This window comes from Cibotium barometz, chromosome 44 (assembly GCF_041138505.1).
Source record: "Cibotium barometz isolate CiBa-2024 chromosome 44, ASM4113850v1, whole genome shotgun sequence".
Classification (NCBI taxonomy): Eukaryota; Viridiplantae; Streptophyta; class Polypodiopsida; order Cyatheales; family Cibotiaceae; genus Cibotium; species Cibotium barometz.
This window is the reverse complement of record NC_141089.1, coordinates 15,167,776-15,183,289: the sequence shown is the minus strand read 5'-3', so window position 1 is coordinate 15,183,289 and position 15,514 is coordinate 15,167,776. Positions and strand designations below refer to the sequence as shown.

General features: G+C 37.0%; 1 pseudogene; it reads left to right on the top strand.

Moving 5' to 3' along the window:
- The first annotated feature begins 12,221 nt into the window (after positions 1–12,221).
- Positions 12,222–15,279, top strand: LOC147612987 (14-3-3-like protein; annotated as a pseudogene).
- The last annotated feature ends 235 nt before the right edge of the window (positions 15,280–15,514 follow it).

Here is a 15,514-nt window from a genome sequence, read left to right as displayed (position 1 = left end):
TGAGCAAAAATTTCACTTTTATTGGACGAAAAATTTAGTCTGTCGCCAAAACAAATTCTATAAAAAAATTTCATCTTGATGGAAAAAAATCCCGTCAAAAACTTTAATTGACGAAAAAAAATTTTGTCGAAAAATTCCGTCGACGAACATAAATTCCCTCGATGAAAAAAATTTACATCGATGAAAATTTGGATACTAGAATCCACTTGGATTTTGGAATCCTAATTTTTGTCCATGGATTTAAATTTCCATCAAAGGATTTAAATTTCCATCCATCAATGAAAATTTGGATTCCGTCAATGGAATTTTTTGATGGAATTTTACGAAAATTTTTCCGTCGATGGAATTTTTTTACGACTAAATTTTTCATCTAATAAAACTGAAATTTTCGTTCATTATGGACCAAAATTTCTCTTTTTTTGGAAGAAAATTTCAATGTCACGATAGAAACGTTAGTCTCAATGGAACTTCGGATTCCAGAATCCACTTTATCAACAAAGTGGATTATGGAATTCAAATTTTCATCAATTTTTCAAAACGACAACTATTTTCATTTTCATGGCTCAAAATCTAACTGTTATAAACTGAAAACTATGTTTTTCCAAAGACTATAACTCTAAATCGAACTATTAGACCAAAATAAAGTAAATTGATCAATTATAGTACTCACCCTCTAAAATTTGATCGTTTGGATCAATGAATTTCTATCTAAATCTAAAGACATCTTTGCTTTCAATAAACCTCTTCTATGGCCATGGACTACATATACCTTCCTTTCTTGATATCAAAATATGCTTAAATTCAATATGCTTAAATTCAACCATTAGATCAACTTTGTATATAAAATAAATTATTTTCTTAGACAATGCACTAACCCCATGTAAGAGTTTCATCAAATTATATTGGGTCTAAAAGTAACGTCAATTTTATCACCTAATATCAGTTTGTTGATAACACGCTACGTAGTGTAGAAATGTGTATTGGTACAAAACTTTGTTAATATCAAAATATGCTTAAATTCAACCTTCCTTTCTTAATATCAAAATATGCTTAAATTCAACCATTCAATCAACTTTGTATACAAAGAAAATTTATTTTCTTAGACAATGCACTAACCCCATGTAAGAGTTTCATCAAATTACATTCATCAAATTACATTGGGTCTAAAAGTAACGCCAATTTTATCACCTATCATTTTGTTGATAACACGCTACACACAACACGCAGTGTAGAAATATGTATTGGTACAAAACTTATTCATGCTCAAGGGAAAGTATGATCTAGGGATGGTTAAACAAAGAAAAAAAGGAAAGAAAAGTAAAATTTGTCGACGTGTGGACATGTTTAATTTGCATGATATAGAAATTGTTGTGTATGGATTTGAGTTAAAAAACTTCTTGATACTTGTACCAGAAAATAATTGATACTTTTAAGCAAAAGCTCCAATGACTCTCCTAGTTGATTGGAAGAGTTTCTTCTCTTTTGTAATTCTTTTTTCAATTGGACATTTTTGGGTTTAAGTAATGTTTTATGCATTTTTTTTCACAAAATTAGTGTTTTTTTAAATGTTTGACATGAAAATGTGTCTTTTGTCTCCATAAATTTGAAAAAAGGGTATATTTTTGGGTTTTTTTCCCAAAAATGGAGTTGAGTTGTCGTTTGCATGATTTTGTTGTCATTTTTCATGACTCGCTGTTTAAAGGGGCCCCAAGAAATTGGGCTATTTTCCATCCCCTTAAACCCAAACATTGTCTCATAGTAGCGATGTACCTTTGCAAAGGGTGGGGGAGGCCCATATCATTGGCACCTTATGACATTGTCCAAATTTGAGTTCAAACATTATTGGCATAATATGCGGTAATAATCTAACATGGGAGGATTCTAGCTCCACACTCTTTCAAAGACCCTTACAAAGGTTCATCATCATGTCATTGAGACACCGTTTAGGTATAACATGGTGTGCGTGATGACCATTTTTTATTCTCACTTCTTAGTCAAGGAGCCCCAAAAAATCAGGCTATTTTCCATCCCCTTAAACCCAAATATTGTCTAATAGCATTGTAACTTTGCAAAGGTGGGGGAGGCCCATATTATTGGCACCTTATGACATTGTCCAAATTTGAGTTCAAGCATTGTTGGTATCATATGCGATCATGGCAAGTAAGCTTCTCAAGGTTATAAAAAGTTATAGTTCTCCCATCATTTTTCAAAATTTACCTCATACACTATTTAGTCCCTGTTAAATTTGCAACAATGTGATGAGCTACGGTGGATCAAATGCAAGAATCAACATCATTAACAAAGTGATTAGACGATGATTAAGATGAGATTAGTGAGTAATTAACTGATAGCTTAATGTAGGCATGGATAATCAAAAACCAGCAAATTCTCATTAGGCCAATGCCTCAATTTATAGAGTTTACATCCACAAGATGCCAAGCATCTAATCCCACTGATCTCTCCTTGATTCACTCCACCTCTTTTGCTTGATTCTCTCCACCTCTTCACTTTTCCCAGAATATCTCCACACATCCTAAATCTTCTCATGCTACCCTTTATTCTCTCCCAGTAGATACCTCTCACCTTTTCACTGCTTCTCACTCATTTACAGATTCTCTTTTATAGCCTCTTGCCAAGGGCTTGTTCCCGCACACACCCATTCACTTGTATATTTCAAAACCTCCCCTCAAGTGAATAATCCTAGCACACATGGACCCTATACCAAGTTTCCCTCTTACTTGGTAGCTCGCGACCAGTGCCTCAAGTCCCTAAATGCATAGTCCTTGACACTCTCTCTCTCTCTATGTGTCCAAGGCTACTACAAGTGCCTGTGACCTTGACTACACACATACATCTACCACATGGCCTACATTATTGGTGGCTTAGAGGTTGTTTTACTCTCTTGGGGCAGGTTACATTGGGTTATGGGGTTTCTCTCTCTCTCTCTCTCTCTCTCTCTCTCTCTCTCTCTCTCTCTCTCTCTCAGAAAGGATCATTTGACTCCACTTCCTTAGGAGTCTCCATGAAGTTTACCGATGTCGTTCCTTCTCCACTTTGGGTTTGCTGTAGCAGTCTCTTGTCATGTGTCTTGGCTTCCCACAGTTGTGGGTCAAGTGAAGCTCCTTCCTCTTACTCTGCCTCTTCCTCATCCTCGTCCTTATGAGAATCCTCCTCGGGTGAAGAATGCTTTTTCCTCTCTAGCTGTTGAGTCTAGCCATTTCTTCTCTTTGACCTTGGCCTCTTGCTTTAGTAGAGCTCCTTCTATCTCATGCAGCTTCAATTCAGGTACATTCTTTAAGGTTGCTACAATGTTTTCATATTCACCTTTGTCCACACTCTTCAGAAGCCTCATCATCCTCTACCTTCTTGTTGCCAATGTGGCTGCCAGTTGTTGCTTAATGCTTTTGTATTTGTTCAAATGTGTGATTAAAGGCTCACTTTCCTTCATATCAAGTTTGTAGAATTGCATTAGCAGATTTATCTTTGAATTTTTTGCTTGAGTGCCAAATAATTTATTGAGTTCATCCCATGCATCTTTTGCCCATTGTATCCCTAGGATGTAGTGAATGATTTCATCATTTAAATTGAGTGTGATGAGTCCTAATGCTTTCTCATTCGTGCTCTTCCACTCATTTTTCCCACTCACCTCTGGGCATTTATCTCTTCCCTCAACTAGCCCCCACAGATTTTTCATAATGAGCAAATACATGGTTTTTGTTTGCCATGTATAAAATTGCTCCCCATTAAATTTGGCTATCTCTTGTGCCGTGCTCATGATGATGTGAAGGGGGTCTTACCTCTTGATCCAATTTCAAGATTCAAGGGCAATGTCTACCCTTTTACAACTCAATCTAGTGTTTAGGTGATGATTACAACAACAGATTTATCAGCATAAATTCACCAAAAATTACATAAAGCCAAGGGTAACAAATCTGTACTGAATGGTTGGAGTATCAAACCATCTCCAAATTATAATCTGAAGTTATAGGGATCTTTATTATCAGATATCCAATGCTAAATTTGAAACCTCAATTGTCCCAAAATATAGTGATTAGTGCTGATTAATCACTGATTAGTAAAATAATCCCTTGTGTTGTGTGCAAAAAATAGAGTGTGCGAGGAGGCTAGATCTAGGGCCTTAGAGTTCAAATGAGCTCAACTCCTTTTAAAGGGATCAATAGTAGTTAGTCTAGTAGAGGATCAAGCCAAGAAACAAAAGATTTGACCAAACATTGAATGCGTAATCTCTATTTTACCAAAGTCACTTGCAGATTTGATGCAGAGCTTGATGCCACTTCTTTTTGATGAATTTCACAAATCTGACATCACCAGCATGTAGAGCACCCTTGAAAACCCTTGGGGCCAACAAGAATTAAACCAATTGCTTCTGTGGAGGATTAGATCTGCAGATTTCTTAAAAAAAATGGCGCCAGCGAATTCGCGGATTTCTGCAGCTCCCGATGGCCGTTTGGCGATTCGTCTTGGTGGGCTGAAGCATGGGCAACTTGGGTAGGTTGGCCTAGAAGCTTCAAGCCTATTGTTAAGCCTGGAGGGAGATCAAGTCCCTCCACCAGTTGGGGGTACAGAGGCTAATTGAAAAAGAGCTAAAAATTTTGATTATCTCTTAATTCTAATTAACTAGGTGATTAGCAAAATAATGAGCTCATAAATTGGATGGATTCTAAGCTAGGCTCTGATACCATGTTAAATTTACAGCAATGTGATGAGCTATGGTGGATCAAATGCAAGAATCAACATCATTAATAAAGTGATTAGATGATGATTAAGATGAGATTAGTGAGCAACTAATTGATAGCTTAATGTAGGCATGGATAATAAAAAACTAGCAAATTCTCATTAGGCCAATGCCTTTATAGAGTTTACATCCACAAGATGCCAAGCATCTAATCCCACTGATCTCTCCTTGATTCACTCCACCTCTTTTGCTTGATTCTCTCCACCTCTTCACTTTTCCCAGAATATCGCCACACATCCTAAATCTTCTCATGCTACCCTTTATTCTCTTCCAGTAGATACCTCTCACCTTTTCACTCCACCTCTTTTGCTTGATTCTCTCCACCTCTTCACTTTTCCCAGAATATCTCCACACATCCTAAATCTTCTCATGCTACCCTTTATTCTCTTCCAGTAGATACCACTCACCTTTTCACTGCTTCTCACTCATTTACAGATGATCTTTTACAGCCTCTTGCTAAGGGCTTGTTCCCGCACACACCCATTCACTTGTATATTTCAACAGCCCCAAAATAAAGGGCAAATGCCTACTTTTTCATCTCATAACCAAGTTGGGACTATCCAAAGTGAAATGATGATTTGAATGGTGAAATAAAAAAAAATCCAAGGTATTAAATTATAAGCCTTCCACCCCCTTGATGGGTTCCATTATTTTTAAACACTATTTGGTCTCAAGATTAAAGCCAAATGCCTATTATTCCATCTTCTTGGCACTATAGGCCTGACCAATCCAAAACTTGAGCCCAAACATTGGCATCGATTAGAAATGTATTTATTTTTTTGCATCCCCTTCTCCCTCTTTAGAATTATATTAATCTTAATTAAAATTAATTAATGCTTTTTCATTAATCTTTTTTAATATTAAGATTAAGATTAATTATTTAATCATTATCAAGATTAATTAATTAATGTTTATTAAGATCAATCATAACCAAGATTAATTCAATAAATCAATTAACAAATTAATCTTAAATACGATTAGTTTATTAATATTAGTTTTAATTAATATTCATCTACCCTCCTTGTAGGCAGTTTACACCTCCATGTAAAAGACAGAGACAGAGGTAGAGATAGAGATAGAGAGACAAGGACATCTTCTGCCAAAGAGAGAGAGAGAGAGAGAGAGAGAGAGAGAGAGAGAGAGAGATACACAAACTCCTAAGGAGGCTTGGGACACCTTGGTGAAGATGTACACCACAAACAACCCAAGCTTCGAAGATGCAGCTAAAGCAAGAGCTCCACAATGTGGCCAGAGGTAAACGGAGTATAAATGATTACTTAAAGGGCTTACAAATACCCTTTCTTCTATTAGATAATGATGATATGGTATCTGTCATGACCTTAATGGTCTTGGAAAGAATGTTAGTTTTAGACCTCCATTAGAGTTCGACTGAACTTTCTTGATTTTTCAAGAATTGATTGCTCTTCTTATTTGTGAGGAGATGAATATTGAGGGATGTTCATCCTTTGGAAATTCAAATAAGCAGACCTTCTACTTAGATACAGGTAGAGACAGAGCCAGATCATTATCTAGAGGCCGTTTTGGAAACATAAATCATGGGTAGCACCAACAACATGAATCAAATACATAAACAGCTAGAAGAGGCCACTCTAGAGGTAGGGGGAGCCAGAGAGGCCAAGGTGGTTCACACAAAAATCAAGATTAAAATAGCATAGAGTGCTATTCTTTGAGGATTCATAGAATAAATGTGAAATAGCATGAGTAAAACAGAATAATTTTTTTTCTTTCTTTTTTTGAGATAAATTTACAGAAATATATTTACATGAGGGTATTATTTAAATAATTTTAAAAAAATTTATAAGTTTAGAAAGAAAAAGAGTTATTTTTATTTTACCAAATTCACAAATAAGGTATTTTATATATAGGGCTTGAATACATATGCGATGTATATGATTTTTATATAGTAACCTCCCCGAGGTGCTATTATTGTGGCAAACCAAGGCACATGGCAAAGGTCTACTATAAAAAGTAGAATGATACTGAAAGTGAAAAGTTGTGTGGCGAGTAAACTATACATCATCAAGCAAATAAGAAGATGATGACAGAAGTGAGCACATGTTTGTGATGCAGCATATTATGCTCATTTTCACAACTGGAGATGTGTTAGGATCTAGAGAAGTTTGGTATGTGGATTCTCGTACCTCTAACCATATGATCACTCATTGTTAAGTGGTTTAGAGATACAAAAAATGGAAAAACTAGATTATGCGTAGAAACTGATGATGATACTACCCACCCCATTGTGCATGTTGATAAAGTGCCATTATTTAAAAATGAAGTACTTATATAGCAGATGTACTTCGTGTTCCAAACATTACAAAGATATTGGTTTCTTTTGGATAGATGATTTAGTAAGGAAAAGGGCTATTTTAGAGGGATCTTTGATATTTTCGGGTTATTTCACTAGAAGTTTCTTTTAGGAAAACTTGCCCAAATGTTTTTAGTTTTTAGTGGGTTCTGGCGATAAATTCGCCAAAAGAACAATACATACTACCATATAAGATAGAAAATTTCAAAGATTTATCCAAGTTTTCTTAATTTTTAGGCTCATATATAAAAGCACTCACCTTCCCATCTATACTTATACTATTTTACTAATGTCTTATTTTTTACCCTGGCTCTCTCCCATGAAAGGCACATTAGTGTAAGGCCACTAGATGTTATACATTCGGATGTATAGGGACCAACCAAGACTACAACAATTGTAGAACAGTTGCAGGTTGCAAGAACTATGTCATACGTTGATGAGTGATCACACTATGAAAGTGTGGGTTTATTTCATGAAGGAGAAAAGTGAGGTATTTGCTCACTTTCTGAGATTTAAAGCCAAAAATGCTTGAGATCAGATGGTGGGGAAAAGTATTATTCCAATGAGTTCAGTGATTTCTTGAGAAAGCAGAGAATCAAGAGATAGTTCACATGTAGGTACACTCTATAACATAATGGTATTATAGAAAGGAAAAATAGACACATTATAGAAGTGGCATGTGCCTTGATGTCTGAAAAGAATATGACATATTATTTTTGGGTAGAAGCAGCAAACAACTGATGTTTACATTATGAATAGAACCCCCACTACAGGTGTTCATGGTATGATGCTTAAATAAATGTTTCCAGGTATGAAACTAGATGTGTCTCACTTGAAAGTATTTGGGTGCATTACATATGTGTATGTCCCCCGATGAAGTGAGAAAAAAGTTAGATCCAAAGGCATAGACATACATCTTCATTAGTTATGCTTTAGAGAAATTTTCAAGAAGAAGTATACATGATGTAGCCCCATGGGTTATGAGAGTGATGCACACCCAGATTTTGTGTGCAGATTATGCAAACCCTTGTATGGCGTGAAGTAGGCACCGAGAGCATGGTCAAAACAAGGTCGGAGAGTATCTTGTTTCCATTGGATTTCAGATATCTAATGTAGATTTTTCACTCTATATGAAAAAGACATATATTATAGTCATTTATGTGTTGTTAAAAAGGTAGAATGACTTGGACATGTTGTCCAAGTATGGTATGACAGGTTGGAAGCCTATTTCAGTGCCATTGGAGTAGAACACAAAGCTTTTTGCATATATAAGTGAGCTTTTAGAGGACCCTAGTATGTACAGGCACATAGTGGGTAGCTTGATCTGCAGTACCATTACTAGGCTATACTTGAGCTATACTATTAGACTTGTGAGTCATTTTATAGAGACCACACTTGGATGTGGCTAGACAGATTCTCAAGAACATAAATTCCGTAGTTGATTATGGACTTTTTTATGAGGCTAGCACAGAGATATAGCTACATGGGTACACAGATGCCGATTGGGTTGGAAGTGTCACAGGAGATCTACTAGCGAGTGTATGTTTTCTTTTGGGAGTGCTATGAGTTGAAGTAGTAACAAGAAAGAATCGACAATTACCTTTTCCAGTATAGAGGTAGTAAAGTATAGGGACACTGCTTGTAGTTTGTGAGGTAGCTTAATTTTAGCAGCTACTTTGTTATATGGGTGAGCCTATGGATAGGACTGTTGTTATTTATTGTGACAATATGAGTAGCATACAGGTGGCCAGAAACCCAATATACTATACTAGAACGAAGCACATTGAGGTGCATTATCACTTTGTGAGGGAGAAGAATCTAGTAGGTGATGTAGATTTGGTATACAGAGGATCTGGTGGCTAATATCTTCACAAAGACACTTGGTAAGAGAAGCTCCATAGGTTTAGGAGCTTACTTGGAGTATAGTGTGTGGAGTTGAGCAGCTCGAGGGGGTGTTGAGATATTGAGCTCGACTAGTGCTACGGACGTTGATGACCCACCTGGGTGATAGCTTCCATAGTTATGCCACTAGCATGGTTGATAGCTTCCATAGTTATGCCACTAGCATGGTTGGTGAGCTTATGATTGATATGCTGCCAATGGTGGATGACAGGCTATGTGAAAGCCACATTTGGATTACTAGAGTATGGCATAGTTATAACGCCAGCTCATATAGTCGAGTTCACACTATGGATTGACCATTGTATGTTATAGTAAGAGAGTACTTTCCCTGATAGTATGTACTCTTTTCTCTTTATGTTAATGGTTGTAGAGAAGAAAAGAATATAGAAGAAAAATCAGCCATCCATATCTCGTGTCTTGCTCTCTCTTATGTGTGTGTTTGCTTGTAAGGAAGTCAAGCTCTCCCTCTCCCATGTATTCTTTTTAGTAGGCACATGCATGGGCTTGAGGTTCATCTCATCTCATGCACAGGGTTGGTGGGCATCCACATTTAGGCATATGTTTTCAAACATTATATGTGTTTGTTCATGTTTGTCCCTCTTCATGCTCTCTCGAGTGACAATTTTTACCACACACTCAGCTGGGCAGGTTGCCATGTGGGGCTGAGCATAGTAGCTCCCATGTAAGAAATGTATAAGATAAGAAGTGTAGTAGAGATTAGTGATTGGCTATTATATATATACTGTAAGTTTTATGTCTTACGTGGAGAGATTTTGATTGGTTTTTACTTTGTAATACTTAAAAAAAATCACTATAAACATGAAGCATTTCATATTGATGTTTGGCATGTCATTTGAATGGTACGATTTTGTAATTTTATGTCATATGAAAAGTCGTTTCAAAAACTGCATGACACTTGGTTGTGGTGGTGAACTTCGAAGCAGTACCTTGTTTTTAATTCGTTAGAAAAAATAGGGAAAACTACCAAAATGACCCTCATATTTTCAAAGTTCGTAAAATGACCCTAAGAAATTATAAAATTGGCATTAATCTTTCCTTAAATTCCCAAATTGACTCTCATAATTTGGAATTCTTAGATTAAACCGAAGGAAAAAAAATTGGAAAAAATAATTCTTGAAACATCCAATTTCATGCTTGTTGTGATATTGAAATTGGGTAAATTAATTTTTCCGTGGGTTTAATCTAAGAATTCCAAAGTATGAGAATCAATTTAGGAATTTAATAGAAAAATTAAGGTTAATTTGGCAATTGCATAGGGTCATTTGGGGAAGTTTGAAAAGATGAGGGTCATGTTGGGAATTTGACCAAAGATTAGGGTCATTTTGGTAATTCTACCTTAGAAAATATTATAGAGCATTGGTAGTAGGTACCTAGGTGGCTGGCTCGCGCAAGTTGCAGGCTGGTCGCTGCAGGCATTCAAAATGCAATGTTTTTAAAGCATCGGGATTCAGGAAACATCATCCAGCGCACAACACGTCGTTGCAAATTTTGCTGTTACGCAAGGAATGATATCAGAGAGGATTGCAAGACTCACCAATCAACTGCGCCCACGTAATCACAGGGTGCAAGACTCACCAATCAACCGCGCCCACGTATCAGAGGGTGCACTTCTAGCACGCAATGCGTGATATCATCATACCAAAGTCGCTGCGTAAGACCATCGAGATTCGAATAATAATATGACAAAACACTCACTCACAAGGACATTAGCATCTTAAATAATATCTCAAAACATAATCGGGATTTAGTACCCCTATAAAACAATGGAGAAATTATGTGGATTATACTAGTCTCTACACATCCAGAAATTCTGGGGATTATGCTAGTCTCTAGAGCCTAGACATCAAACAAAAGAACATATGGCTCAAAATAAAGTCAATGCCAAAACTCAACCAAGATTTTTAAATTTCAAGCGAGACAATAACAAACCAGGTTTTTCGAGCAAGAAAGAAGGGGGGGTGTGCGTGCGTGTGTGTGTGTATGTGGCACTACGGTTAGAATATGAGATTGCAAGGGGAAGACACTATATGTGCACATGTTGTGCAATCAAGTCTAGTGCATATGGAGCTTACCCTAAAAGTGAGCCATATGTTCTTTTGTTTGAGGGGTCCACTTCTTATGCCTAAGGGTACTTATAGACTACTGCCATTTTCGTATCTTTTGTTTGAGGTGGTCCACTCTTATGCGTAAGGGTATTTATACACACTACTGCCATTTTCTATGATGGGGCAAGGAGATGGATGAGGGAGACTCACCATCCATGAGAATGCGTAGGAGATCCTCCCCCTTTTTCCCTTTTTTGCACTTAGTGTGTAAAGCAGCTAAGCACAAAAGGTTGCTTGGCTCATGGTTAAGTCATGTTTGCACACTTCAAACATGATAGCACTAGGGTAGCACTAGGGTAAGTGGGGAGATAATGTGTAGCTTTCAAGCTACCCCAAGCTATTGCAAGCTTTTATTTGAAATTAGGAGCTCCAACTTGAAGGAACAAAAGCAATACACTTTTCGCTAAGGTGCAAGTTTATGATTGGTTGAATAGTTGTCAAAAACTCGAAGCCCTCATGTCCTTCTTATACCAGCCTTATTGACATGAACTTGGCACACATGGTTTGCATGATTATAGATATGATTTACCAAATCAAAGATCATATTCAATTTCATCACATGGGCTCATTACGCATGAATGGTACGATTGGTTCTGCTTCATGAAGCCTATTTGCCGCTTAATAAAATAAATAGTAACATGATCTTTGGCATATGCATTATTTATAAGGAGAAATAGTGACTTCTCATTTTAATCTAATCATTGACAAGACAAGTAAGATATCCTATACTTTGTGAGTTAGACCTTTCATTTCTTTACTTTGTGAGTTTGACCTTTAAGATAAGTAAAGGCAACTTGCTTCTCAAGCACATGCTTCTATCACTACTTTAAGAGTTTTAAATTGAGGATTAGTTTCATGAGTTGAAAAGGGCTCCAACCTACCCTTTAAATATCTAACCATTTCAACATTTCTAATTTGTTAGAATGCCTATGAAAATGCTAATAGTTATTTACAAAGAGGAACACTCCATAATTATCTTTTAGAAAGAGTATAGAATCAAAATTATCTTAAATACTTTCATGAATACATTCTTATATTTAGCAAACAAACAAAAACATTGGTTTGAAATAAACAAACAAATACATCAGTTTTGAACCACAAGATTACCATGCTCACAAATAAACAAACAAATACATAAGTTTGAACCCCAAGATTATCATGCTCATTGAATTAAAACTAGCTTTGCATTGAAAGGCTAAGAGACCCAAAAAGTTCTTGTAAGATTTCAACATATCTATAAAGTTGTATATTTTAAGTTCTTCATGTCTTCTACTTAAAGAAAATAAGAGTCCTGCCCTACATCCACATGTGGGTTAGATGGCTAGAATTCTAGGAGATCTTCATGGCTATTCCCCTTGCTATGACACAATCCAATCTTCCATGAGGGTCTATGGCAAGGAGTCGCCTCCTCCTCTTCCTATTCTCAAGATCACTAATCTACTTAAGGTTATTCAATCATATTTAAACGAACTCTAACTTTATCCAAAATCTAGGAAAGTGGCCTCATACCTTAGCCTCCTCCTCATTCTAGTCTCAAGATCACTAATCTACTTAAGGTTATTCAATCATACAACAAACCTTGAATTTATCTGAAATCTAGGAAATTGTTCATTCTCCTTTTTAAACCATTTGAATCTCAAGAAATTTAAGGTTTCATGATTTTCTTGGCTTTTTATGTAGAAAATTACATAAGGTGCCACTTAGGTTTTCATGTGTTTCCAATTAGTTAGATTTATTGTCATTGTTGTGAAATTTATTAAGCTTTTGAGACCGTTTACTCAGAAATTTGGGTTAATTTTGGCTATTCTTGACCAAAATTCGGACCATTTGGGACAGTCTGCAATAATTTGGGAGAAAATTTCTACAACTTTTGTTCTCGTCTTCTCCCTCTCTTGTCTTGATCTTTCCATGGCCATAGCTCACCCTACACACCTTCGATGCTTACCCAACCTTAGGGCAGTGTGTTTTGGTGTCATAAGAAACACATAGAACAACATCTTGCATAGCTTTTGCTCAATTTTCTACAAAACAAATTCAACCCTAAAGGTGCCAAAGATGACATTGGTGTTTTGAAGTCTACGAGCATGATTGCTACATTGTTATTGCATGCATTTTTTATTTGAAGCAAAAACCTCTCCCTCTCTCTCTCTCTCTCTCTCTCTCTCTCTGTGCCTAGCCTTCCGACACCTTGCTATCTCTAGGCAGGTTAGTGCCGACGATCGCCATAGCCAATAGTAGAAGAACCAATGAAGCTCACAATGTAGTAGTTTGAAGAAGGCCTAGCATGATTAGGGAAATATTAGGAGGTCCCACATGCATATTCAAATCATACCCACATTGGTTATCTCCGTGGCCCTACACGAAAATAGCTCACTATCCTTATATTGTGATGGTTGTTTACAAGGATATTAGTTTCTCCTCAAGTCATCCATTTGGTGGGACCCTCGGAGGAGGGATTGGGTCAAGTCCTTAACTCCTCATCTTTCCTTCACTGGGCTCCATGCTCACTTAATTGAGAGGTCAGTGGAATCATAAGATCACTATCCATTTGGTGGGACCGTAGGACGAGGGATTGGGCCAAGTCTTGAACTGCTCATCTTTCCTTCCCTTGGCTCCATCCTCACTTAAGGGAGAGGTTAGTGGAATCATAAGATCACTATCCCACACACGGGGATTAGTGTACATCCTTCGGATGGGAGAGGCCATCCCCACATAGAAATTCTTACAATTTGCATACATATAAGATAATTACAAATCATCATTTAGCAACCCAATTATTTTGTTATTCCTACATCTTATATGTGTTCATATGGGTCCATCCCCTTGGACTTGAGTCTTCAATGAAAAGGTCCTTAGGTTAATTCTTAAACTCAAACTCATGCATATTCAAAGAGTCGATGTATCTAAGAATCTATTTAGTTGCATTTCATTCTGGTTGAAATCTTTGCTATGGAGTAAGATTTTTGGCACCTAATACACCTCTCAAAATTCTCTTTCCATAAGTATTTTTATAAAAAACATGAAGAAATATCCTATGGATCTCCTTCAGGATAATTGACTCCACATACTCCCTAATCCTTTTAATACCTCTTAATTTATCTCTTGATTCTTTTTAAAATAGAACTTGTGTGGTTCCTCCTCCCCCTCTTCTTTGTGTAGAGGGACAAGTAGATTCCTCTATTCCCATGACCCTCCCCATCTCCCAGGGGGGTCTAATATAGGTGTTGGCACTACATAGCATGCTGATACACATCAATTTTATTTACACAGTGGAAACTCTCCATAGATGAGAAAATACAGCCAAAAAAATACGTTTTCAATCAAGGATCATGGTTGCCCCCTTTCTATACTAGAGATAAGTAGGTACATGTGAACATTCCTTTATCTATGTACATGTTAGGTGTAAAGAAGATCCGATGGGTGTAAAGAAAGTGAGGATTTTGTGTAAATAGACTTGCAGTTCATCCTCTTCAAAGCTCTGAGGATTTTGTTCTTATTTATGTGTGCAAAAGCGTAGCTCTTTTGCCTATGTGTGGCACGATTTTGAAGCCCTAGTCCTAATCCTAGATCACAGATGTCATCCTGCACTTTGACGATGGGAGACCCCTCTTGGAATAAGAATTCCTACTTACATGGCAAAGCTAGTAAAGAAGGTAGAGTGTTGTGAGTGCATGGTAGAGTATATGGAGAGGGTAGCCAAGGAGCTAAATGTGGAAGAGTGCAACCTGCTATCTGTGGCATACAAGAATGTGATCGGAGCTCAAAGGTCCTCGTGCTAATCCTCTCCTCCATCGAGCAAAAAAAGGAGAGTAAGGGCAATGAGGAGCATGTGGCTCTTATCCTAGAATATAGGGCCAAGGTGGATAACTCACCAAGATCTGCAAGAACATCCTTGGTCTTCTCCATAGCCACCTTATCCACACCACCTCTACCACCAAATCCAAGGCATTTTACTCTAAGATGAAGGGTGATTACCACTACTACCTTATCAAGTTCAAGGCTAGTGCTACCAAGCATAAAGAGGTTGGTACCATTGCTACCTCATCAAGTTCAGGGCTGGTGCTAAGGAAAAGAGGCTAGTACCACTACTACCTTGCCGATTTTAAGGTTGGTGCCAAGCACAAGAGGTTGCAGAGAACACCCTCCTTGATTACAAATCTTCTTAGGTACTATGCATAGACCCATTCTTGTTTGTACTCTTACATCTTGGAGCTTGATGTATTATAGGTTTTCTTATGAATGTAGTTACAGGTTTATCTCTAGGGTCCCTCTTCATATTGTCACAACTACTTGATGTATTATAGGTTTTCTTATGTATGCAGTTATTACAGGTTTCTATCTAGGGTTCCTCTTCATGTTGTCACAATTGCTTGATGTGTATGTTTAGAGTTTAGCTTCATG